General features: G+C 35.7%; 1 pseudogene; it reads left to right on the plus strand.

Annotated features, from left to right (window-relative positions):
* Positions 1-396: 396 nt before the first annotated feature.
* On the plus strand, positions 397-1,200 carry LOC138831729 (small ribosomal subunit protein uS3-like; annotated as a pseudogene).
* The last annotated feature ends 23,872 nt before the right edge of the window (positions 1,201-25,072 follow it).

A 25,072-nucleotide genomic window follows, 5' to 3' on the forward strand; every position in this document is an offset into this window, starting at 1 on the left:
TACATTTTATTATATGTGACAATTATTTTGTCTTTCATATTTTCACGTCTGTTTCAAAGAAAAGAAGGTAAACTATCCATCTAACCTTACAGCCAAATAATGCAGTCTATAAATTTGTTTTCTTGAGCCTATACTAGTGCATTATATATAATACTGGAAATGAATAAAATATAAATATTGTATGCATATCCTTGTAGTTTATAGCCATTGAAGAAAAAACATGCGTTCTTGTCATTATTTCATCATTAATACAGCACTCTCGTAAAACAGAGTGTGTTGGCTGGAGATGAGTGATGAATCTCCCACAAAAAAAGTATTTTAAGTGCTATAAGAGTATAACAAGTTTCTTAAGAGTTGCTCCCTGCTCTTTTCCTTTCTGCGGCGCGCGGAAGCAAGATGGGGGTGCAAATTTCCAAGAAGAGGAAGTTCTTGTTGATGCCATCTTCAAAGCCGAACTGAGTGAATTTCTTACTCGTGAGCTGGCTGAAGATGGCTACTCTGGAGTTGAGGTCCGAGTTACACCCACCAGGACAGAAATCATTACCTTAGCTACCAGGACACAGAATGTTTTTGGTGAGAAGGGTCTTTGCATTCGGAAATTGACTGCAGTAGTTCAGAAGAGGTTTGGCTTCCCTGAGGGCAGTGTAAAGCTATATTCCAAAAAAGTGGCCACAAGAGGACTGTGTGCCATTGCACAGTCAGAGTCTCTGCGGTACAAACTCCTTGGGGGGCTTGCTGTGCGAAGGGCCTGCTATGGTGTGCTGTGATTCATCATGGAGAGTGGGACCAAGGGCTGCGAGGTCGTGGTCTCTGGGAAATTCTGAGAACAGAGGGCTAGGTCTATGAAGTTTGTGGATGGCCTGATGATCCACAGTGGGTACTCTGTTAACTACTATATCGACACTGCTGTGCGTCATGTGCTGCTCCGACAGGGTGTACTGGGCATCAAAGTGAAGATCATGCTGCCCTGGGACCCAAGTGGTAAGATTGGACCTAAGAAGCCCCTGCCTGACCATGTGAGCATTGTGGAGTCTAAAGATGAGATCCTGCCAACTACCCTCCCCCTCTAACTCAGAACAGAAGGATGGGAAGCCAGAGCCACCTGCCATGCCACAGCCAGTCCCTACAGCATAACAGGGACTGTTGGCAGCTGTATCTGGAGCCTGGATGTTGCCCTAGAGACATGTAATAAAATCACGTACAAAGACATAAGGCCTTACTATACTTATCTGTCCAGTAGTTGGTGATTTTCGCCTACAGCCTTGCCTATCCTATTAGCTTAAGCCAAACCTTGCTTGGTATGTGTAAAGGTCAGAACTGGAGGACCCATCAGAGCTGACCAAAGAAATACACTGTAAGACATCAAAGGCTGGTGGCTACAGGTCAGCATCATGGCTAATTGTGGTTTAGGATCATAGGTTTAGAAGCAGGATTAACCAAGGTCCCTTGCACCATACCACTGAGTTATTTCTACAGCCTAAGGAAAATACATTTTAATATTTTCCTGGTGCATAAGGAAATATTTTCTATTTGGTCATATTGTCTTAGGTGTAGGTATTCTATTTTTTTATTTTTATTTTTTTTTATTGTGAAAATACTGTACAGAGGGGTTACAATTACATGGGCAAGATAATGAGAACATTTCTTATCAAGCATTGTAGCCTTCTCCTTTGTTTCCCCTTCCCATCCTTCCCCCCGCCCCCCACGCAATCCTCCCTCCCCCCCCACCAAAGTTATAAAGTTCATTTTTGGACATATCGACTTGTACATTTCATTGTTGCAATGGGTCCACCTGTATCCCTATTTAAATGATTTGTTTTTCCCCTTCCCCTCCACAAATTATACCAATATCAAATACAGTGAAAGCAGGGGTTATACTGTGAGGGAGGGACATACAAAGCAACAAAGAAATAATCTTATAAATGTGTTAGAAACAATCGCATGAAAGAAAAAAAAACATTTGAACACATATCTCAGGGTTCATTTTCCTAACATCAACTTCTCTGACCTTTTCTGCTTGACTCAGACATATACTAGGTATTGCAAATTAGAGAAACCATGGGACCTATGTTGCTTTGGGCCTGGCTTACTTCACTTAACATAATTTTTTCCAAGCCTTTCCATTTCCTAACAAATGGGGCAATGTCATTCTTTCTGATGGAGGCATAGAATTCCATTGTGTATATATACCACATTTTCTTGATCCATTCATCTACTGAGGGGCATCTGGGTTGGTTCCATATCTTAGCTATAGTAAATAGTGCTGCAATAAACATAGTTGTGCTGGTAGCTTTAGTGTGGTCTTGTTTGTATACATTTGGGTAAATGCCCCAAAGTGGGATTGCTGGATCATAGGGGAGCTCTATGTGGAGTCTTTTGAGGAAACTCCATACTACTTTCCAAAGTGGTTGTGAAGTTGCATAGCTTCTGCATGGCCAAGGACATAGCTAGCAAGATCAATAGAAAGCCCAGGGATTGGGAGAAGATCTTCACCAGCCATACAATGGACAAGGGTCTCATATCTAATATATACCTGGAACTCAAAAAATTAAATCCCCCAACAACAAATCTTCAAAGAAACAACTGCCCAACAAATAAATGGGCTAAAAACTTAAAGAGAAACTTCTCTGAAGAGTAAAGAATGATGGCCAATAGACACATGAAGAAATGCAAATCAAAATGACATTGAGATACCACCTCACTCCAGTTAGAATGGCTAAAACCAAGAACTCTAAAAACAACAGATGCTGGAGGGGATGTGGACAGAAGGGAACCTTACTGCATTGTTGGAGGGGGTACAGGTATTCTATAGTCATGTAATCCTCAGCATATCTTAAAGAGATATTCCTGTGCCATTGAGCTTAAAGCTCTGGAATAAATTCATATAAACAATATGAATCTTATATCACTATAATATACATTTCTAAATCCTGTGGCCTTAGCCATTACACTCTGGAAGACAATACTATAATTACCTACAGGTAATCTGTCCTGAGCATTTGCTCTCAGAATCTATTTTGTAACAAATTGGATGCTTTACTTCATTCAGGTGATGATATTGAAGGACAAGTTGGCTTGAAAATTATATGACTGACGTTGGAATAAAGTTCCCCTTAATGCTCTCATGGGCTTGGGATGTGGCTTGGCTAGTTGTTTTAAAAAGAAAAAAAAAACACTAGCTGTACAGATCCTCTATCTAGTAGGTGATTTATCTTCTCAACTACACTGAATTACACCAGGCTAAACTTTACTACACATTTTGCTTATTAATATCTTGAGTAAGTAATGCTGAGAACATACTGACAAAAAGTATTTGTGTTTTCCCATCAACCACCTACCTTTATAAAAAACAGCCTGTAAGTTTTCAGAAGTAGTATATCTGGTTAAAGCTGCAGAACTCAAGGATGAGGACTGGCTACTACTGACTTCTCTAACCGCCAACATCACTAATATAGTAAACCCATTTAGTAGGATTCAGGGTGAGAACATAAATACAAAAGCTACCTTTTTTTCTTTAATTAACAGTGTTTCCAATCAGTGGTGATGCCACAGAAGTGAGCTGTCAAACTAATTCCTTATGAGAATTCTATTCCTGTTAATACTGTTGGTGTTTATTATGTGTGCCAATAAACCTAGTACTGTCCCATTTAAAAAAAAAAAGAGTTGCTCCCTACAAGTTAGAGGGCTTTATCATATTAGCTCATTAATCTTTGCAGTATTTGTGTGAAGAAGACAACAGGTATTATCATTGCTTTGTACATGGAGCAACAAATAATAGAATGGTCTGCTGTCTTGTCTGGGTTTTTGGAGATGGAGTAAGGGAGCCAATTCCACCTATGCATTCAACTAGAGAAGGTGGGGACACACTCCAAGCTCAATCTCCCAGCTGTGAGCAACTGTGATCATATCGTGAGGGATTCTTATTAAAGTACATATTCAACTTTGATAGTCAAATTGCAAGGAAAAAAAGATTGAGAGAAACCCATAGATTAAAAAGTTTTAAAAGACATACATATCAAATCTATTTTTGTTTCAATCATGAGTCTTTCACATTATAGGAACAATATTTTTATGTAACAAATATATGCATAGTTACTGGCTATTCAATGATGTTTCATCAGTTCTAATGTGTTTTGGTATCATAATATTATTATGGTCATATTACAAGGAAAATGTGGTTTAAAAGATATACTTGGAAATATATAAGCAGAACTCATATGGATGACTGGGATTTGCCTCAAAAAATTGGAGAGTGAAGAAAGAGTTTGGTGTACACTAACCATTAGTTTGTTTTAACAAAAAGTATTAATTCCTAAAACTAAATGTATTTAAGTTTATTACACAGAACTTTCAGCAACTCTCAGTATTTAAAATTTCTCATTTCTTTTTGGTTTTAATTTAATTTAATTTTCCTGCATTTTAAAAGGTTGTACAAGGGAGTTACAATTCAATGTCTCCACCAAAGTGCCAGTGCTTTTTGTCTACAGTCATCCCTCTTACTGTTTTTCTTCATCCTATCTCTTCCCTCTCCACAGACTCACTTTTCATCGGTCACTTCCTTAATCACACTGGTTCATTGAGTATTCTTACTTTATTTTAAAAAGAGAAAAAAAGAAACATATCATTCTCTCTGGAGACTCTTGTTCAGTAAATTTGTATGGATCCAAGATCGTACTTTCAAAACAATCCCTCAGGTACCGTGTGTGTGTGTGTGTGTGTGTGTGTGTGTGTGTGTGTGTGTGTGTGTGTGTGTGTGTGTGTGTGTGTGTGCGTGCGTGTGTGTGTGTGTGTGTGTGTGTGTGTGTGATATCAGTGCCTGGGTTGCTGTCCTTGAGTTCCTCCCTATTCCCCCCTAGCCCCGCCCTGCCCACAAGGCTAGTCCTACTACCTCTTGAGCCACAGCTTCACTTCCATCTTTTGTTGGGCAGTGAATTGTAGATAAAAGTTTGTTTCCTACCAGAGCTGTTTTCGAACCAACATCCTCAGAACTAATCCTCCTAAGTAGCTAGGATAACAGACATAAGCCACCAGGAGCTGAAACCCTTGGTGCTTTTTTTGTTTTTGTTTTTGCTTTTTTGTTTTTAAATTTTATTTTATTTTATTTGAGAACATACTGTACAGAGGGGCTGCAATTACATGGGCAGGATAATGCATACATTTCTTACCAAGCATTGCAGCCTCCTCCTTTGTTTACCCTTCACCTCCCTTCCCAGCCTCCCCCCTCCCCCCACCCAATTATACCCCCCTCCCCCCACACACACCGACATTGTAAAGCTGGTTTTGACATGACATTTTGTACTTCTCATTGTTGCAACAGGTCCACCTGAATCCTTAAACGACTTGTTTGTCCCCATCTCCTCCACATGTTATACTGACATAAAATATAGTGAAAGCAGGGGTTACACTGTGGGGGAGGGACATACAAAGCAACAAAGAAATAATCTTATAAATGCATTAGAAACACCTGCATGAAAGAAACGAAAACATTAAAATACATATTTAAGGGTTCATTTTCCTAACATCACATTATCTGACCTTTTCCCCTTGACTCATACCTATACTAGATATTGCAAATAAGGGAAACCATGGGACCTATGCTTCTTTGGGCCTGGCTTACTTCACTTAATATAATTTTTTCCAAACCTTTCCATTTCCTAACAAATGGGGAAATGTCATTCTTTCTGATGGAGGCATAGAATTCCATTGTGTATATATACCACATTTTCTTGATCCATTCATCTACTGAGGGGCATCTGGGTTGGTTCCATATCTTAGCTATAGTAAATAATGCTGCAATAAACATAGTTGTGCTGGTAGCTTTAGTGTGGTCTTGTTTGTAAACATTAGGGTAAATGCCCAAAAGTGGGATTGCTGGGTCATAGGGGAGATCTATGTGAAGTCTTTTGAGGAACCTCCATACTGCTTTCCAAAGTGGTTGAACAAGTTTACATTCCCACCAACAATGAAGTAAGGTTCCTTTCTGTCCACATCCCCTCCAGCATCTGTTGTTGTTAGAGTTCTTGATTTTTGCTGTTCTAACTGGAGTGAGGTGATATCTCAATGTTGTTTTGATTTGCATTTCTTTTATGGCTAGGGATGTTGAACATTTCTTCATGTGTCTATTGGCCATCCTTCTTTCTTCTTCAGAGAAGCTTCTCTTTAAGTCTTTCGCCCACTTATTTATTGGGCAGTTGTTTCTTTGAGGATTTGTTGTTGGGTGGTTTAATTTTTTGAGTTCCAAGTATATTTTAGATATGAGACCCTTGTCCGTTGTATGGCTAGTAAAGATCTTCTCCCAATCGGTGGGCTTTCTATTGATCTTGCCAGCTATGTCATTTGCCCTGCAGAAGCTCTGCAATCTTATGCAATCCCATTTGTCCAACCTTTCTTTGATTTGCTGTGCTTCCGGGTCTCTATTCAGAAAATTTCGACCTGAGCCAAGGAGACCTAGGGTTTCTCCTATTCCATCCTGTAATGTTTTCAGAGTGTCTGCTTTGAGTTCAAGGTCTTTGATCCATTTGGAGTTGATTCTGGTGCAGGGTGATATATAAGGATCTAGCTTTAGTTTTCTACATGTAGTTAACCAATTTTGCCAGCACCATTTACTGAAGAGGCTGTCTTTCTTCCATTCTATTGTTTTAGCTTCCTTATCGAAGATTAGATGGCTATAGGTCTGTAGGTTCATTTCTGGGTTTTCAATTCTATTCCATTGGTCCTGAGGTCTGTTCTTATGCCAATACCAAGCTGTTTTGATTACTATGGCTTTATAGTAGAGTTTGAAATTTGGTATTGATATTCCTCCAGCAGTGTTCTTTCCGTTGAGGAGCGTTTTTGCTATTCATTGTTGGCATACAGAAAAGCCATTGATTTTTGGGGGTTAATTTTATAACCTGCTACTTTGCCAAAGTTTTGAATCAGCTTGAGTACTTTGGGAGTGGAGTCTATGGGATTCTTTAAATACAAGATCATGTCATCTGCAAAGAGGGAGAGTTTTATTTCTTCTTTCCCTATTTGGATCCCCTTTATGTCTGCATCTTGTCTTATTGCTGTAGCTAGGCATTCTAATACTAGATTGAAGAGAAGTGGAGAGAGTGGGCATCCTTGTCTTGTTCCTGAGTTAAGAGGAAATGGCTTTAGTTTTTCACCATTGAGTATAATGCTGGCTGTAGGTTTGTCATATACAGCCTTTATTGTATTGAGGAATGTTCCATGGATTCCTAATTTTTCCAAAACCTTCATCATAAAGGGGTGTTGGATCTTGTCAAATGCTTTTTCTGCATCTATTGAGATAACCATGTGGTTCTTATTCTTGCTCCTGTTGATGTGATGAATAATATTAATTGATTTGCGTATATTGAACCAGCTTTGCATCCCTGAGATGAATCCTGTTTGATCATGGTGTATGATTTTTTGGATGAATTGTTGAAGTCGATTGGCCAAAATTATGTTGAGAAGTTTTGCATCAATGTTCATCAAAGAAATGGGTCTATAGTTCTCTTTTATTGATGAGTCCCTGCCTGGTTTTGGGATGAGGGTTATGATGGCTTCATAGAATGTGTTCGGTAGTGAGCTTTCTCTTTCAATTTCATTGAAGAGTTGGAGGAGTATTGGTGTGAGCTCTGCGTTGAAGGCCTTGTAAAATTCCGCTGTAAAACCATCTGGTCCTGGACTTTTCTTAGCTGGGAGGTCTCTTATTGCTGTTTCTATTTCAATGCTTGATATGGGCCTGTTAAGCTGGTTTATCTCATCTTGGTTTAGTTTTGGCATGTCAATATTTGCTAGGAAAAGGTCCATTTCTGTCAAGTTCTCAAACTTATTAGCATAAAGTTTTGAGAAGTATTCCCTTATAATGTTCTGAATCTTGGTTGTTTCCGTGGTGATGTTTCCATTCTTATCTCTGAGTTTATTAAAAACTTGTCTAAATTCAGAAACATTGAAGTTATACCTTGCATTCTCTCTGACCACAAGGGAATAAAATTAGAACTCAACACCAAAAGCCACCAAAGAAAGTCCGGTATCACATGGAGGCTGAACAACACACTGCTCAATAATGAGTGGGTCATGGAAGAGATTAGAAAGGAAATTCAAATGTTCATGGTATTCAACAAAAATGAACACACAAATTACCAGCTCCTCTGGGACACAGCAAAGGCAGTACTCAGAGGCAAGTTTATAGCTCTGAGCTCCTACATCAACAAATTGGAGAGATCTGAAACTAACAATTTAATGACACATCTAAATCTCCTTGAAAAAGAGCAGCAAGATAAACCCCAATCCAGTAGACGGAAAGAAATAATCAAAATTAAATCAGAATTAAATGAATTAGAATAAAAAAAACTATAAAAAGAATCAACAAAACAAAGAGTTGGTTCTTCGAAAAACTTAACAAAATTGACAGACCCTTAGCAAACCTTATCAGAAAAAGGAGAGAACCTTTGGTGCTTTTTATGTTGAAAAACTTCTTGGAAATTTGGTCCCAGTCTGGCAGCACCCTCGTTATCAAATTTGTATTAGTCAGGATTTTATAGAGAAACAGAAGCCACAATAGATAGATAGACAGACAGACAGACAGACTGACAGACAGACAGATAGACAGATAGACAGATACAGGCACAAATGTATAGATTTATAATGTATGATCATGGATGTTAATATTTCTAAGGCACAAAGTTGGCAAGCTGAGCTCCAAGAACTGATATCCTTGCTGAATACTGATTCTAGAAGTTTGAGAACAGGGTGATTGGTGGTATAAAATCTAATAACATATTACAGTTCTGATGACCAAGAAGAGTTGCTGTTTAAGTTTAGAATGGCAGGAAAAGACTGATGGTTCAGCTCAAATAATCAAGCAGCAGCTTTCTCTTATACACTTTAGACAGTCCCCTGCCTCCAGCTGACTCTACGATGTCACCCGTGTGAGAAAGAACACAAATTCCTTTCTCAAGGAAAGCATAACAAAGAAACCTAAACAATAACCTATCTTCAGAAAACAATTCTACATATGAAGATTTTTCTCTTTTCCTCAATATTCATAAATATTCAACAAATATATATGGCTTACATATTCTAAGATAAGAACAAAATAACTAAGTTACAATGATGACTTTGAAAGGTAATATTCCAAGAGAGGTCTTCTAACCTATTACATTAGTATCATTTATGTAGAAAACTTTCAAAACTTAACAAAACTATATTTTTTTCTTCCTTTTTTTTTTTACTATAATCCTATTAGCATAGTTTCCTGTGGTCACTAATAATGCATAACGTTTTGCAAAAACTGTACGTGTATTAGAGTGTTTAGTTTTAACTTTATGTGACTTCTTTTTCACATTTGAACCTATGACCACTCAATTTTCTTTAAATTCTGTATTTCCTTCAAATATTAATGAGTATTCTTAAATTTTGCTAATATGTAAAATTTCAATGTATCATTTTTGGCTTATTTTTGAGCTCCCCCTTCCCCACTTTTTTTTCTTCTCTTTTCACGAACATCTATTCCATAGTTTAGAAACTAAATGGCTGCTGCTTATTTAATTTCATCCTCTATTCTTAAGTACCTGTTACAATAAACCTAAAGTGGACTCCTACATTCTTTTCTTTTGAGTATTTTTAAATAAAAATGTGCCTTATAATACTAGTATGGTAACTTCTGTTTAGGGAAGTATAGTAAGTGTTTAAAGTGTTTTTTATGTTTTCAAATTATTGATCCATAACTCCTAAAATCATAGTACAAAATAAAATTATAATGAGAAAGTATACTTTTTTATATTTTATTTTATTTTATTTGAGAACATACTGTACAGAGGGGTTACAATTACATGGGCAGGATGATGCATACATTTCTTACCAAGCATTGCAGCCTCCTCCTTTGTTTACCCTTCACCTCCCTTCCCAGCCTCCCCCCTCCCCCCCACCCAATCATACCCCTCCCCACACCGACATTGTAAAGCTGGTTTTGACATGACATTTTGTACTTCTCATTGTTGCAACAGGTCCACCTGAATCCTTAAACGACTTGTTTGTCCCCATCTCCTCCACATGTTATACTGACATCAAATATAGTGAAAGCAGGGGTTACATTGTGGGGGAGGGACATACAAAGCAACAAAGAAATAATCTTATAAATGCGTTAGAAACACATGCATGAAAGAAACGAAAACATTAAAATACATATTTAAGCGTTCGTTTTCCTAACATCACATTATCTGATTTTTTCCGCTTGACTCATACCTATACTAGATATTGCAAATAAGGGAAACCATGGGACCTATGTTTCTTTGGGCCTGGCTTACTTCACTTAATATAATTTTTTCCAAACCTTTCCATTTCCTAACAAATGGGGAAATGTCATTCTTTCTGATGGAGGCATAGAATTCCATTGTGTATATATACCACATTTTCTTGATCCATTCATCTACTGAGGGGCATCTGGGTTGGTTCCATATCTTAGCTATAGTAAATAATGCTGCAATAAACATAGTTGTGCTGGTAGCTTTAGTGTGGTCTTGTTTGTAAACATTAGGGTAAATGCCCAAAAGTGGGATTGCTGGGTCATAGGGGAGATCTATGTGAAGTCTTTTGAGGAACCTCCATACTGCTTTCCAAAGTGGTTGAACAAGTTTACATTCCCACCAACAATGAAGTAAGGTTCCTTTCTGTCCACATCCCCTCCAGCATCTGTTGTAGACACATGAAGAAATGTTCCACATCCCTAACCATAAAAGAAATGCAAATCAAAACAACATTGAGATATCACCTCACTCCAGTTAGAACAGCAAAAATCAAGAAAGTATGCTATTTTAATGTTTCTTTTTTAAAAAAGAAAAAGGTTATATATTAAAAGGAAGATATAGCTCACTTAATATGCAGCTAACAATATGACAAAAATGAATATTGTACTTAATCCTATGATAGATGAGCATTAGAAAACACTCATTCTTAAAAGTTAACCTCTCATCATTGAAAATTACCTGTGGATAAGCCCTTAATAATGTTAAATTATGGTCAGCCTTCTTGATTCTTGAAGGTGTAGTGTAATTTACTTCAAATGAAGAAAATTTTCTTTCAGTATAGAATGCTATTTTGTAACTATAACTGAGCCTGTTATGTGCTAAAGAAAGAATAGTTATTAGCTGTATTTTGTGGGAAATATTGGGTATTTTTGAAAAAAATAGAGTATATATATTTTTGAAGCTAAGCAATATTTTTAATGTCTTTAAGACAAATGCATTAACTGAAATATAGTAGATTGAAGAGACAACACAACTAATGTAATTCTTTAGAAAGCCAAAATCAAATTCAACAAAATGAATACCGGGAAACAAGTATTTGAAAGGAGGGGTCTTGTAATGGGGCAGACAAATAAATAGGAGAAATGATGAGAACACAATCCAGAATTGAATGTGTATCATACAAAAATATGAAAAGCACGGGAAAGGATGGGTTGGGAAGGATGGGTAAAAATGATAAAGGGGGTGACAATGAACAAGATGTGCTGTATGTATCCATACACTGTTCTTAAAATGGCAGCTCATTTTTAAGACTACTTAAAAATAATAAAAAATTTTAAAGAAGACACTGTGAATAAATAGAAAATTGATGACGACTACACCTGTATATTCCCCATGAACATTATTCCATGTTCAGAACTAGATGAACAAATTTGAACATCCAAAATGGTTTTCTTGTAGATGCTTGTTGATTTGATTTACTCATTAATTTTTCAGACCTGATTATCTCTCTGCCATGAGTCATAACCAGAGTTCAATATCAAATACTTGGACAAAGGGATAGAAGCTCAGCACCGGAAAAAAGTGACTATTCATATAGAGGTAGTCCTTACAGTGAGCTTAGATCTCAGCCTGCAGAGGTGTCTGTATGAACTTCTGAAGTCATCACAATTCCTCCCATGCTTAATGATGCTCCCCTGCTGGGAACATGCACCCTGGGCTTACAATCTCTGTTTATTCACACATGTGACTGAGTTGTAGGGAAAAGAGAGAGAGAGAAATAAACTCTCATTATATACTTAGCAGTCAAATATTAATCTTAAAGAATACAATAAACATATTTGTTTTATGTAAGCTTCTTTACCTATGATTTGGTCGAGTGCCTGGGTTTGAGAGAAAAGTTATACATTTTCAGCAGTTGAAATGGTAAAGATGCATTGAATCATCTTAATGATGGTATGTTTTTGTTTTGTATTGTTTTAATCTTATTAAAAATCCCTCTATATAGCACAGAAAATGTAATGCTAATACAATTGGAGTTTCTGAAGTAGATAGATAGATAGATAGAGAAATATATGGTTATAGATATAGATTTATATTTATTTAATGGTTTTAGATATATTTTATATTTATATATAATATAAATCATTATAGGAAGAATTTAAAGGAAAGGCATTTGATAAAGCAAGGATCTTTCATATATAACATTTAAAGAAATTTCTTCATAGAGGAGGAGAAAAGTTAAATAAACTGTGATGTATAAACAGTTATCTGAATTAAGGACGGGAAGGGGAATAACAGAATGGTGAGACAAAGGCCAAGAGGAAGAACAAATGCAGCCTCAGTACTCACAAGACAATATGTTGGGAATGATCTGTACAACTTGTGGGGAGATAGGGGGAGGGATCGTGCAAGAAAAATGAGGAAGAGGGTAACAAGTTTGATAGGAAAAGTACTTAGTACCTTACTCATGTAACTGTGACCCCTCTGTAAATCACCGTACAGTAAAACAAATGAATAAAATTGTATCATGCTTTCAAATTCAAAAATAAATAAACCATGAAAGAACCGTGAATCTGGTGCTGCTGGCCCATTTCTGTAATCCTATCTACTCAAGAGACAGAGACCCTGAGGATCCCAGTTCAAATCCAGAAAGAGCATAAAAGTCATGGAAACTCTGTCTCCAAAATAAGTAACAAAATGCCAGGCTAGAGTCATGGTTGGAGTTTGGACTGAGGTAAAGCCTAGCAAGAAAGTTCCACCTCAAAATAAAGAAATACATGAATAAAGACTAAAGGGAAATTAGCCAGTACCAGCTAAGAAATAACTACATTGTTGTGAGATTCTAGTTATTTTTACAAGCTACAAACTTTAGTTTGAAATTAGTTGAACCATTAACAACACACCTATAACTATTTTATTTTGTCAAATAATAATTATCCTAATTTTGGAACAAAAAACATCTGTTGTAAGTTATTTCATGTACCTAGAGGTGATTTATAATTTCAGAAATAATATTTCTATTCAGATAAAATAATACTCTGCATTTAAATCCTTACTGTGAGTTCAACATCAAATTAGTCAACAGTTCATATTTAGAATCTCCAATTGCATAAGAAGAATTCAAACTGCAATCATATTAGTACTGTTTAGTGATAACTTTGAATCAGTTTTATTTGACAGCTGTAACAAAGCGAAATTATAATTGTTATAAAAGTTTTGGATTTATATATAATTTATTTTTAAAAGCGACTTGTGGGGATATTTTCTATCGCCCATTGATTTTTGATCCCTAAAATGATGACGAGACTTAATTAAAAATTATATTTTTTATACATAATGAATTTCAAAGGTCAGAAATATATCTTACCATGAATGATGTTAATCATTCTGAGATCATTACGTAAAATTTTGCAAATTTTATTTCTTTTAGAAAGCTACAAGTATAAACTGCAAAGTGAAAAATCATTATGAAAATGAGCTTACCTGTATTAGATTTATCATTCATAGGATATATACTTTAAATTACTTGGATCCCCAGATCCACATATCCATGCTCTTAGATGCTTAAGTCTATTTCTTTCTTCTAATTTAAGACATATTTTTATAAGAACTAGATTCCAAGTATCATGCATTATCATGAGGAGGAATTTTGTTTCTTAATTCAAAGGTAACTGGCCCTTCTATGGCTCTATGGCCTTAGCCTCATTAGAACAACCTTTAGCCAACTGAGCATACTGCTGCAGGCTACAATTATTCATGACTTTCTTGCAGGAAAATCCTCAATTCCAGTTTTAAAAGATCTAAACTGCATAAGATTATTCAAGTGGCTTTTTGATTGACTAATCCTAGAGACCACTAACCAGGATGAGAGGATAACACAATTCATTCTGGTATTGTTTTCAATACTTAGATTGTTCTGCACATTTCTAAGCTCATAGTACTCTAATATTTCATATTCTGCGTTATAAATGAATCTTTACAGAAGACAAAAGTAGCAGCTATGAAATCAATGAGGAGGCTATTTCCCTATTCTTGAGAGACAGGTGTAGATGAGGTAAAGAGTTGCATTAAGGATAGTTTGAAGGTTTGACCCACCAGTGACTATCCTTTCCTTGACCAAATAGAGAGAAGGCTTTTCCTAAAATGACCTAAAGAAAATGGTGGTGAATTTGAAACATTTTAACCCTGAAAGAAGAGAGGAGTGTATAAAAATGAAGGGAAACAGGAAGTGAACATTAGAAATCTGACAGAATGAGATCTAGCACAACCACATTCTAGACCACAGGGATGGGTACAAGAGAGAGAAGGAAGGAGACAAGATGGAGAAAAAAAACACCTAATTACATAATTTTCTATTTCACATTCTTATTGAACCACCACTCTAATTTTTTAATTTAATTTATTTTTTTTTGGGAGGGGGGGTCCGGTCGTGGGGCCTGGGCACTGTCCCTTAGCTCTTCAGCTCAAGGCCAGTGCTCTACCACTTGAGCCACCTTCCAAGCCCTAATTTTTAAAATGTTATACACATACTATTCTTCCTTCCCAGCTAGTTTTGTAGACCTATGCTGTATTTTAAGCCTATCACAAACTCCATCTTTGTTGTTACATATGTGTTTATTCAAGCATTTAAAATTGCCTTCCTGGGAGGGAGGTTGAAGGGAAGGGAAAGTAGAACAATAAGAGAAAAGTTAAGAAGTGTGACCAAAAAAATATACTTATTACCTTATGTAACTGTAACCCCTCTGAACATCACCTTGACAATAAAAGAAATTCACATTAAAAAAACTGTCTTCTTCTCTTTCTTTCTCTTCCTCTTCTACTTTTTCCCTCTCCTTCTTCCTTCTTCCTCCTTCTTAAACTTTCTCCCCCAAATACTCTTGTCTTTAGCTTTTACTATGGCATGTGTGGTAATTTTCAATATTTTTCCTATAAGAACAAATAAAATAGATTCAAAGGTATGTCTTATGACTTTCTGATTGATTCTTCATGGAGAAAGAATTTAGGAGTTGGAGCTTCAGTTTCCTTGTTCAGAAAAAAACAAACAAACAGGGATGATATGATTTTTTTTTTAGTGAAGATGAAATGAAAATAATCCTTTCTCCTACATTTTTATTCTTACTATAACAATGTTTCCACCAAATGTCCACAGTAATAATGCTCGCCAAGAAAACTGGATATTTTTTACAATATCTTTTCTGATTAACTTTAGTAATCGTAAAATAAATTATTGAAGAATTAGTACTATTATCATTAGTCAAGAGTGCATTAGAAATTATTTTCAAGGAATATTTTATTGTAATAACAAAGGAAAAGCTAAAAGATAAGGCAATACATTTTTTCAATTATGTATTTTCTTTGGATTAGTTTTGAGATGGAAAATTCAGAGGTTGTACGGAAAGATAAATAAAGCAAGTTACAGTGTGACGCTTAGAACAAAGAGAACTAGAAAATATGAGTAGGAAGGTGTTGGATCAAGCCCACGTTGCCTTATAACTTTAGTATTATGCCAATTTTGGAAAAGGAAAAAATCATAGGAGAAATATCATAGCTCTATAGCAAAAATTACAAAAATAAATCATGCTTTTATTATATCCCATTACTTCCCTTTAGGAGTAATTGACAAAGATCAGCCTACTAAATACTAAAATGTGTATATATTGAAAACAGAAACTACACATACAAGATGTAATATTCAACTTCTATTTCATAATTCTGGCAAACATTTGAAATATATTAAATTATTTTCTAACTACCAATTACAAAATAAAAAGCTTTTTCTCTGTAAATCACGTAGACATTTCCATGTCTGCAGGAACCTCTTGATGGCAACAAAGCTTTGTAATTCATAGGTGCCTGTTTTTATTCCACAGTTTAGCATGGTTTTCAGAAATGTTTCTAATTCTGTATTAAGTGCAGAACTATTATATAATCAGTTTGTTACCTGAAGGATGGATTATAGCTTTGCATTTTTTGAGTTTGAAATTCATGTTTCAGCTGGAATATGCATACTTAGTGGAAATAATACTTAGCTGCACTGGTTGTTTACCATTTCAGAATACTGCAAAAACCACAGTGTTTAAATCTGCCATGAAAAGTGAAGGAATCTTTCCAGAGACCCAAGCATCTGTTAATGGAAGAGAAAGGAGAATAATAGCATTTAGAAATAGAAATGCATTTAAGAAGGGCTTATAACTGACAGTCAGTAACTGGTTTCTAAATTTCAAAAGCTAATGCAGATTGTACTACATTTTGGTTCTTTAAATTATGAAATATAGGGTGAAATTCTCCCATTATATAATGTTATGATTAGTAATAAGGTACTTACTACCATCTGAGCTTGATAAAACATGGAGCATATCTATGTATATCTCTATGCACTCATTAGTATATATGCATACATATATACACATACATATATAAACAACCACTATAATACTCATTATTATATTTTCTGACAGCTTTATTTGGTCTCTTGTATTTTATGTATGAGTCTAGATTCAAATGCTTCATATTTATTATTCAAAAGTTTGCAGAAACCTCTTATTTTGGTTATCAAAGAGATAAAGTTCCTGGCAATGAATCTGGACTAAATAAAATTCTTGACACAGAAACTAGGCTAAGTGTATATGTTTGTCATTACAAAACAACACAAAATTGAGGCTTACTAGTGGTAGGGAAAAGGGAAACCAAAGATGTAGTCTCAAGGCAAGACATGGTGCTGGTGAAATACTGGCAATATTAGCTGTGAGACAAACCTACAATTCTTGCAAGCCCTTAGGTTTAATGCATTATTTGGGAAGATAGTGCTCCAGTGTGAAAAGCTAGATTTGATGAAGAAAGGCATTTTGGTGCTTTTTTTTAAAACTCAGACAGCTATAACAGGGCTCCATCTTCAGAGGGACACCCCACATAAACCAAGATACTCCAATGGCTTAAAATAAGAGATTTCAGGTTGAATTAAGATATTGCCACAATTTCTGGGTCAAATGCATCCACAACAGGAGGCTTTGAAGATCGATAGGGTCTGATTTAGTCTTGCTTAGAAGTTTAAGCTGCAGGGAAATTTTGACTGTCAAAAGCATGTTGATTAGAGGTCCCACCCTCCTTGCTAATGAGAGATTCCCTTTGCCTGAGAGTTACAGCAAAAACAAATTATTGTGCCTTTCACGGATGTGATACCAGCACTCCAGAACCTAGACGAGCAATGTCTACCAGGTGGATATGAGTGACAAAAGCCTAGGATACCCAAGTCATGTTATTTCCACTGCTCTCCCTACTACACACACAGACACAGACACAGACACAGACACAGACACAGACACACACACACACACACACACACACACACACACACACACACAAACACATATGCACAGAGGTCAATTTCTAGGCAACTAGGCAGGAAGAGTATAGTAGGATGGGTTTGCTGTCAGGTGAGATTGAGATCCTCAAACATGAACTCAGGTTCACATGAGTTCCTTGGTCTCCTCCCCGACCCTTCGGAGATGAACTGTTGAATGGGTTCTGAAATCACTGAGCTCTAACTCCAAGAACTTCATCCTGACAAGTATTTACTGCTAGGTTGGTCTGAGGCTTTCAAAGACACATTTTCCAAACCTTATGATTTTTAGAGACTTCTCCCACCATAGAGAGGTGAATTGCTGTGAAGGATCTAGAAGAATTGAGATAGCAGGCACAAGGCCTTGGTCCCATCCCTAATATCTCTGCTCCTAAGTGTTGCATTCAATGCCCAGTTTGTCCAATGCCTCACTCTCTACGACATTCAAAAGATGCACCTAAGATGCACTTTATTACCCTGTTTTCTCTATCTGAGCAGTTCTGGAGATCACATTCTGTTTCCTGAGAATGAGGTGAATGTTTTTATATTGAGCCATACACCAAGTCCTGGGGTAAAAAATAGTATCACAACTGGGCTATTGCATGTAGCCCTGTTTGAGCAAGTGAGATTATTTCAATTGAAATCATACAAGTATTTAAATGTTTTTTTACTTTCATGCGATTGTTTCTAACATATTTATAGGATGATTTCTTTGTTGCTTTGTATGTCCCTCCTGTATTTGATGTTGGTATAATTTGTGGAGGGGAAGGGAAAAAACAAATTGTTTAAATAGGGATACAGGTGGACCCATTGCAACAATGAGATGTACAAGTCGTTATGTCGAAAAAAGAACTTTACAACTTTGGGGGGGTGGGGAAGGGGGAGATACGGGGGGGGGGGCGGGATATGGGAAGGAATGGGAAGGGGAAACAAAGGAGGAAGCAACAATGCTTGATAAGTAATGTACTCATTATCTTGACCATTTAATTGTAACTCCTCTGTACGGTATTTTCATAATAAAAAATTTTAAAAAAGAAAAAAAAAATCATATACATGTTTAAACAAATCAAGGTAACTTGTCTCCTCCAAAAGTTGACAAGGTCATACTAATGGGTACTAATGACAGTGAAGTGACTGAACCCCATAGCATAGAGCTCAATAAAAGTATTATAAGAGAAACAATGAAATTAAAGAGGTCACAACGAATTCCATGAGAATCAGATGAACAGATGAGTAAGGATTGTAATGCAGAACACAAAAGAGGAACTCAACAAAAATATAGAAAATCTGAACAAAAAATTCAAATTGAAATTCTAGAAATGTAAACCACAATAAACTAAAGATTCAGAAGGGTAAGATTTTCTAATACACTGGATAAATTTGTGAAGCTTGAAATAAAGGTATATGTATTAAAATATTAAGGTAAATTTAAAAAATAAGCAATACAATTGAACATGGAAAACCAGGCATAGAAGAAAAAGGGGCAAACTAAAAGCACAAAAAATTCAAATAAAATAATAGCATAAAACTTCCCAAATCTTCAGAAAGAGACGGTCATGCATACCTAGGAGGCTTTTAGAACTCCAGACAAGAACAGAAAAGAAGTTCTCAAAAGCATGTCATAGTTTATATATTAGAGAAAACAAGGAAAGAATATTGAAAGCCAGAAGATAAAACAGACAAGTCAGTTATATGGTCATGCTTACCAGAAGTTTTTAAGTTTCTCAACAGAAACTTAAAAATCAAGGAGTGCATGGAGTAATACCTTTCATGTACTGAAAGAAAATAACAGCTAACAAAGATTGTTATACCCAGGAAACATACATAAATCAAAGAGAAATTAAAACCTTTCATAATAAACAAAAGCTAAAGTAATTCAAGACCACTAAAATAATGCAGAAGACACTTAAAGGAATCCTATTCATAAAAGAGGAAGATAAATGCAACACAGAACTTTGTGAAGCAATAGATCAGACAATGAACAAGCAAACAATAAACAAACAAATGAGGAATAGGGAAGAATGAAGCACGCATACACACACACACACACACACACACACAACCCACAATGACACAAATTACTATCTACCTATGAATAACAATAATTGAATGTTAATGGTCTCCATTCTCCAAGAAAAACACAGAGATTTTTTTAAATTTAATTTTATTTGTGAACATACTGTACAGAGGAGTTACAATTACATGGGCAGGATAATGCGTACATTTCTTACCAAGCATTGCAGCCTCCTCCTTTGTTTACCCTTCACATCCCTTCCCAGCTTCCCCCCTCCCCCCCAAAACACAGAGATTTTTGTCTTATTGTTTTCAGATTACACTATATTCTTTACCTTATATATTGTGTATACACATGCACTTCTGAGGGAAGCTGGGAGGAGGGCACAGATTCAGTGGAAAGCTGGTAGGGGGGAAAATACATCAGAGAGGCCCATCAGTTGCACTGAACATTGTTGAAGGTGAACTAAGCAACTCAAGGGTGGTGATGAGAGGGAGGGCATGAGAGAGAAAGAAGGAACAGATGATACCAAGCAAAAACGATGATTCTAAGCAATTTGGAAGAAATAGTTTTATTGTTAAAGTTTGTAGGGTCCATAAGCCTTGTAGATTAATATAATGATTGTCATTGTGAAGGTTAAAATGTGTATGTGACTAGCTAAGTATAACTATAGCACAGTATTATGAAATTTATGTAGTCACTTAATCTCAATAAAAGTATTTGGAGGGAAAAAAAGAAAAGAAAAACACAGAGGCTGATGGGCTGCATTGTCAACTAATATTCAACCATACTTTTTTTAGGGTTGTCCATAAAAAATAAATTTTGTCAAAGACAAACATGAATTTAAAATGATAAAATAAAAATATTCATCTAAGCAAATATAGCTTGATAGCAATCAGGAACAGTTATTTTTAAAAAGCAGATTTTAAACAAAAGTCAAAAGATACAAGGAAGGTCTCTCAATATTGAGAAATGAAATACTCTATAGAGAGAAAATCACAATTATAAACATAAGCAATGGTCAATTGTATACCCAATTTTATCAAACACATATTACTGGACATAAAAAAATAGGTATATCCTACCATAATAATCTTGAGTGGTTTTAATTATCCATTCTGACTACTGGATAGGAAATCCAGAAGAAATCTTCAGGAAAACCTCAGCATTAAGTAACACTGAAGATCAAATGTACTTACACACAACTATTTAATATTCTACAAAATAGCTTCAGAGTAAACATTCTTAGAAACCTAGATAGTTTTCTCCAAAACAGTATTTTAGAACATAAAGTAAATATTAAGAAGTTCAACAATATTACAATAACTTCTTCCTGTAATTTCTTCTGATTTTTCAGGTAATAGTATCAAGAAATGACCAATGATATTGCTATTGCACCAGGTTTTGGGAATCCTACATTATCCACATCAAAAGACAGTACACAAATAGGATAAAATATTTCAGCTATTCATTTGAAGATAGATTAATACCCAGAGAATGTAAAGGCTCAAGGATAACAAACAGTACAATTAATAACTTGGCCAATAAATCAAACAGTTCTCAAAATAACAATTGCAAATGGCCAGTAACAGTCGAAGAAATGTGCATATTTCTGAAGCCATTAAGGCTATGAAAATCAAAACAATATTGAGATCGCATCTCAGTCCTATCAAAATGGAAACCATCAAGAGAACAAATAACAAGAGTAGAATGTAATCAAAAATTCAATGTATATCCTACAAAATTAAGAAAAGAAAGGGAAGGGCTAGGTTGGAAGGATGGATGGGAGTGTTAAAAGGGAAGACAATAAGATGCACTCTATTCATAAACAGCTCTGTTAAATAGCAGCTCCTTTTTACAACTACTTAAAGATTAAAAATCATAGAAAATCATTAAAAAAGGAAAGCTAGTGAGAATTCAAGAAAATATAAACACTTATACATGAGTTGTGGGGATATTAATATATCTATAGTGAAAATAAGTATGGTAGTTGTTCAAGAAACAACAACAACCAAAACCAAAATACATTTTTTTTCTATAAGTAAGTCTAGAAATAAAAAAAAAATCAGGAAAGGATATAAAGGATGAAAAGGGGACTATTTAATGGGGAAGGGAACTCTACTACATTGTTGGTGAGAGTATAAACTTGTTCAACCACTTTGGAAAGCAGTATGGAGGTTCCTCAAAAGACTCCACTTAGAGCTCCCCTATGACCCAGCAACATTTGGGCCTTTACCCAAATGTTTACAAACAAGACCACACTAAAGCTACCAGCACAACTATGTTTATTGCAGCACTATTTACCATAGCTAAAATATAGGCCCAACCCAGATGCCCCTCAGTAGATGAATGGATCAAGAAAATTCTATGCCTCCATCAGAAAGAGTGACATTGCCCCATTTGTTAGGAAATGGAAAGACTTGAAAAAAATTATATTAAGTGAAGTAAGCCAGGCCCAAAGAAACATAGGCCCCATAGTTTCCTTTATTTGTAATAACTAGTATATGTCTGACACAAGCAGAAAAGGTCAGATATGTTGATGTTAGGTTAATGAACCCCAAGATAAGTATTCAAATGTTTTTTACTTCCATGCTATTGTTTCTAACACATTTATAAGATGATTTCTATTTGCTTTGTATGTCCCTTGTCCACATGCTATCACTGTATTTGATGTTGGTATAATTTGTGGAGGGGAAGGGAAAAAAACAAATTGTTTAACTAGGGATACAGGTGGACCCATTGCAACAATGAGATGTACAAGTCCTTATGTCAAACTTAACAACTTTGGTGTGGGGTGGGGGGAGGAGTGGGTTGGGGGGAGGGGAGAAGTATGGGAAGGGATGGGAAAGGGAAACAAAGAGGAGGCTACAAAGCTTGATAAGAAATGTACTCGTGGGGCTGGGTAGGTGTCTCAGTGTAGAGCGCTTGCCTTGCATGCCTGAGGCCCTGTGTTCGATTCCTCAGCACCACATAAGCAAAAAGAAAAAAGCAGGAAGTGGCACTGTGGCTCAAGTGGTAGAGTGCTAGCCTTGAGCTGAAGAGCTGAGGGACAGCGCCCAGACCCAGAGTTCAGGCCCCACGACCAGATCCCCCCCCAAAAAAAGAAAGAAATGTACTGGTTATCTTGCCCATGTAATTGTAACTCCTCTGTACAGTATTCTCATAATAAAAAAAAAATATTTGTTTCCAAAGAAGGGATCTACATAAGCAAAAATAGTGGAGGTAAATTTTATTTAAAAAATTTCTATGTATGAGATATATAATAACACCTTCTTACCAAGCTGACACTAAGCAATTGTTTAAAGAATAAATATGTATTAGGGAATACTTTAAACAAATAACAATTTACAGCCGTGAGTGAGAGATGAAAGTCAAAGCCAACATATTGTTAGCAAATACAATCTGTGCTTCATTCGTGATTAATTTGGAGTTTGATTGAAATCAATAGGAATGATGATAAAAAATGGCTCAGTCATTACCTTAAGAGTAGAGATGGGATAGAGAAAAATGAGGGAGAAGGATGTAAGGGGTGAAATTGATCTAGATGCTTGTAGAATTTAACCCCCTTTGTACAACTATTTAGTAAGTATATATACAAATATAAATAGTTTTAAAGGGCTACACTTGCTTTGCATGTAATAAACACAATGCAAAGCATATCCTTTGTATTCCATAAAAAATAAAAATAAGAATTGAGATTGTAAATGATAAAATTCAATTAGAATAATAGGTACACTCAAAAGGAGTGGTTTACCTCCCCTTGGTTTAGGTTTTGTTATGTGACCATACTTTAGTATAATTCTTTCTTATTCTTAATAGGAGTGCTTTTGACCTGTTTAGGGATCAGAGAATAGGCAATGGGAATAAATAGTGAGTCTCCTGCTTTGTAATGCTGCCTAAAAGACCTTAATCAACAACTATTGATTTTAAGTCTAGGGGGAGGTCAGCCCCAGTCACGTACATTAATATTTATTAGAAGTTGTAGAGGAGGTATAATAAAAATTAGATTTTCTATTTATCCACATTTAGATGGGAAGGAAATTAGGCTGTAAAGCACTGGTAATTGATTTCAGTTGTTTTCTTTAGTTGAGCATTGAAGGTTGTTGATGCTGACTTGTGAGTACATATAGAGGTGATACTTTTGTATGTGCTAGTTCTGGGCCTTGGTCCAGGGTGCTCTCCTTTAGCATTTTTACTCAAGGTTAGCACTCTACTATGTGAGCCATATCTCCATTTCTGGCTTTTTGGTGGTTAATTGGAGGTAAGAATATCATAGTTTTTTCCTGCCTGGGCTGGATGCCAACCCTGATCCTCAGATCTCAGCTTGCTACACAACACCGTATGATTGTAGCCGTGATCCACAAGTAAGACTTAAGAATGGAAATCGCAAAATGCTTGTTATGAAATCTGACTAAAAAAGAAAAAATAGTTATCTACATAGCAGTATATAGTATTACTCTATGAATTTCTTCTTCTTGTTCCTCTTCTTCCTCTTGCCCCTTCTCCTCCTCCTTTTCTTCATCTTCTTTAATGGATATTGAATTAATTACAACACTACTAAAGTGATGAAAGGGAACTTGGATGGCAGAGTGCAAGCTACTCAGGAGGCTGAGATCTGAGGGTCACTGTTTTAAACCAGTCTGGGCAGGAATGTCCTCAGGACTCTTATCTCCATAAAATTGCAATATATATATAAATATATATATATAATATAGTATATGGATATATATGCTATATGTATTTATATAGTAAATATGTTTATATGTAATATATGCATATATGTAATATACATGTGTTATATATATATGTATCTATGTATATATATATATGTGGAACTGGAGCTGGGACTTAAAAAGTAGAGTGTAGCCTTGAGCACAAAAGCTCAGAACAATGCCCAGGCCCATAGTTCAAGCCTTAGCACTGGCAACAAAATAAAAATAAATAAATAAATAAACAAACAAATAAATAAAACAGAAAACTGGGATGAACTCGTATAGGTAGGAATCATAAGCATTTAATCTCAAAATTGTGGACTCAGTAAAAGATAGTAATTTAAAATAATAACAGTCACACTTTATGTATTGAATTATGGGTTTGAAATGGCATAAAAGAAGGACTAAAGGTCAAGTTTTTCTTGTTATAATAGTACTGGGATTTCAATTCATGACCCTGTGCCTATGCTATAACATTTGAACCATACCTTCATTTCTGTTTGCTTTCCTTATTTTTCTAATAGAGTTTGTTCTTTCTTTGGGCAACCTGAACTTTCCGCATTGATGGAGAAACAGATATATATCATTGTACCCAGTGTTCATTTTTATTAGTTGATATAAGGTCTTGTGAACATTTTGCATAGAGTGTCTTTAAATAATGATTCTTTCATGCTTAAGTGTTCCGGCCATTCTTGTTTCATATCATATTCTAGATTCTCCTTCTGGTAAATTACAGCAGTAGAAGATGTTATGGGCAAATAGCATGGTTCCCCAT

Source organism: Dipodomys merriami, unplaced genomic scaffold (genome assembly GCF_024711535.1).
Source record: "Dipodomys merriami isolate MVZ:Mamm:240054 unplaced genomic scaffold, mDipMer1.0.p SCAF_2, whole genome shotgun sequence".
Classification (NCBI taxonomy): Eukaryota; Metazoa; Chordata; class Mammalia; order Rodentia; family Heteromyidae; genus Dipodomys; species Dipodomys merriami.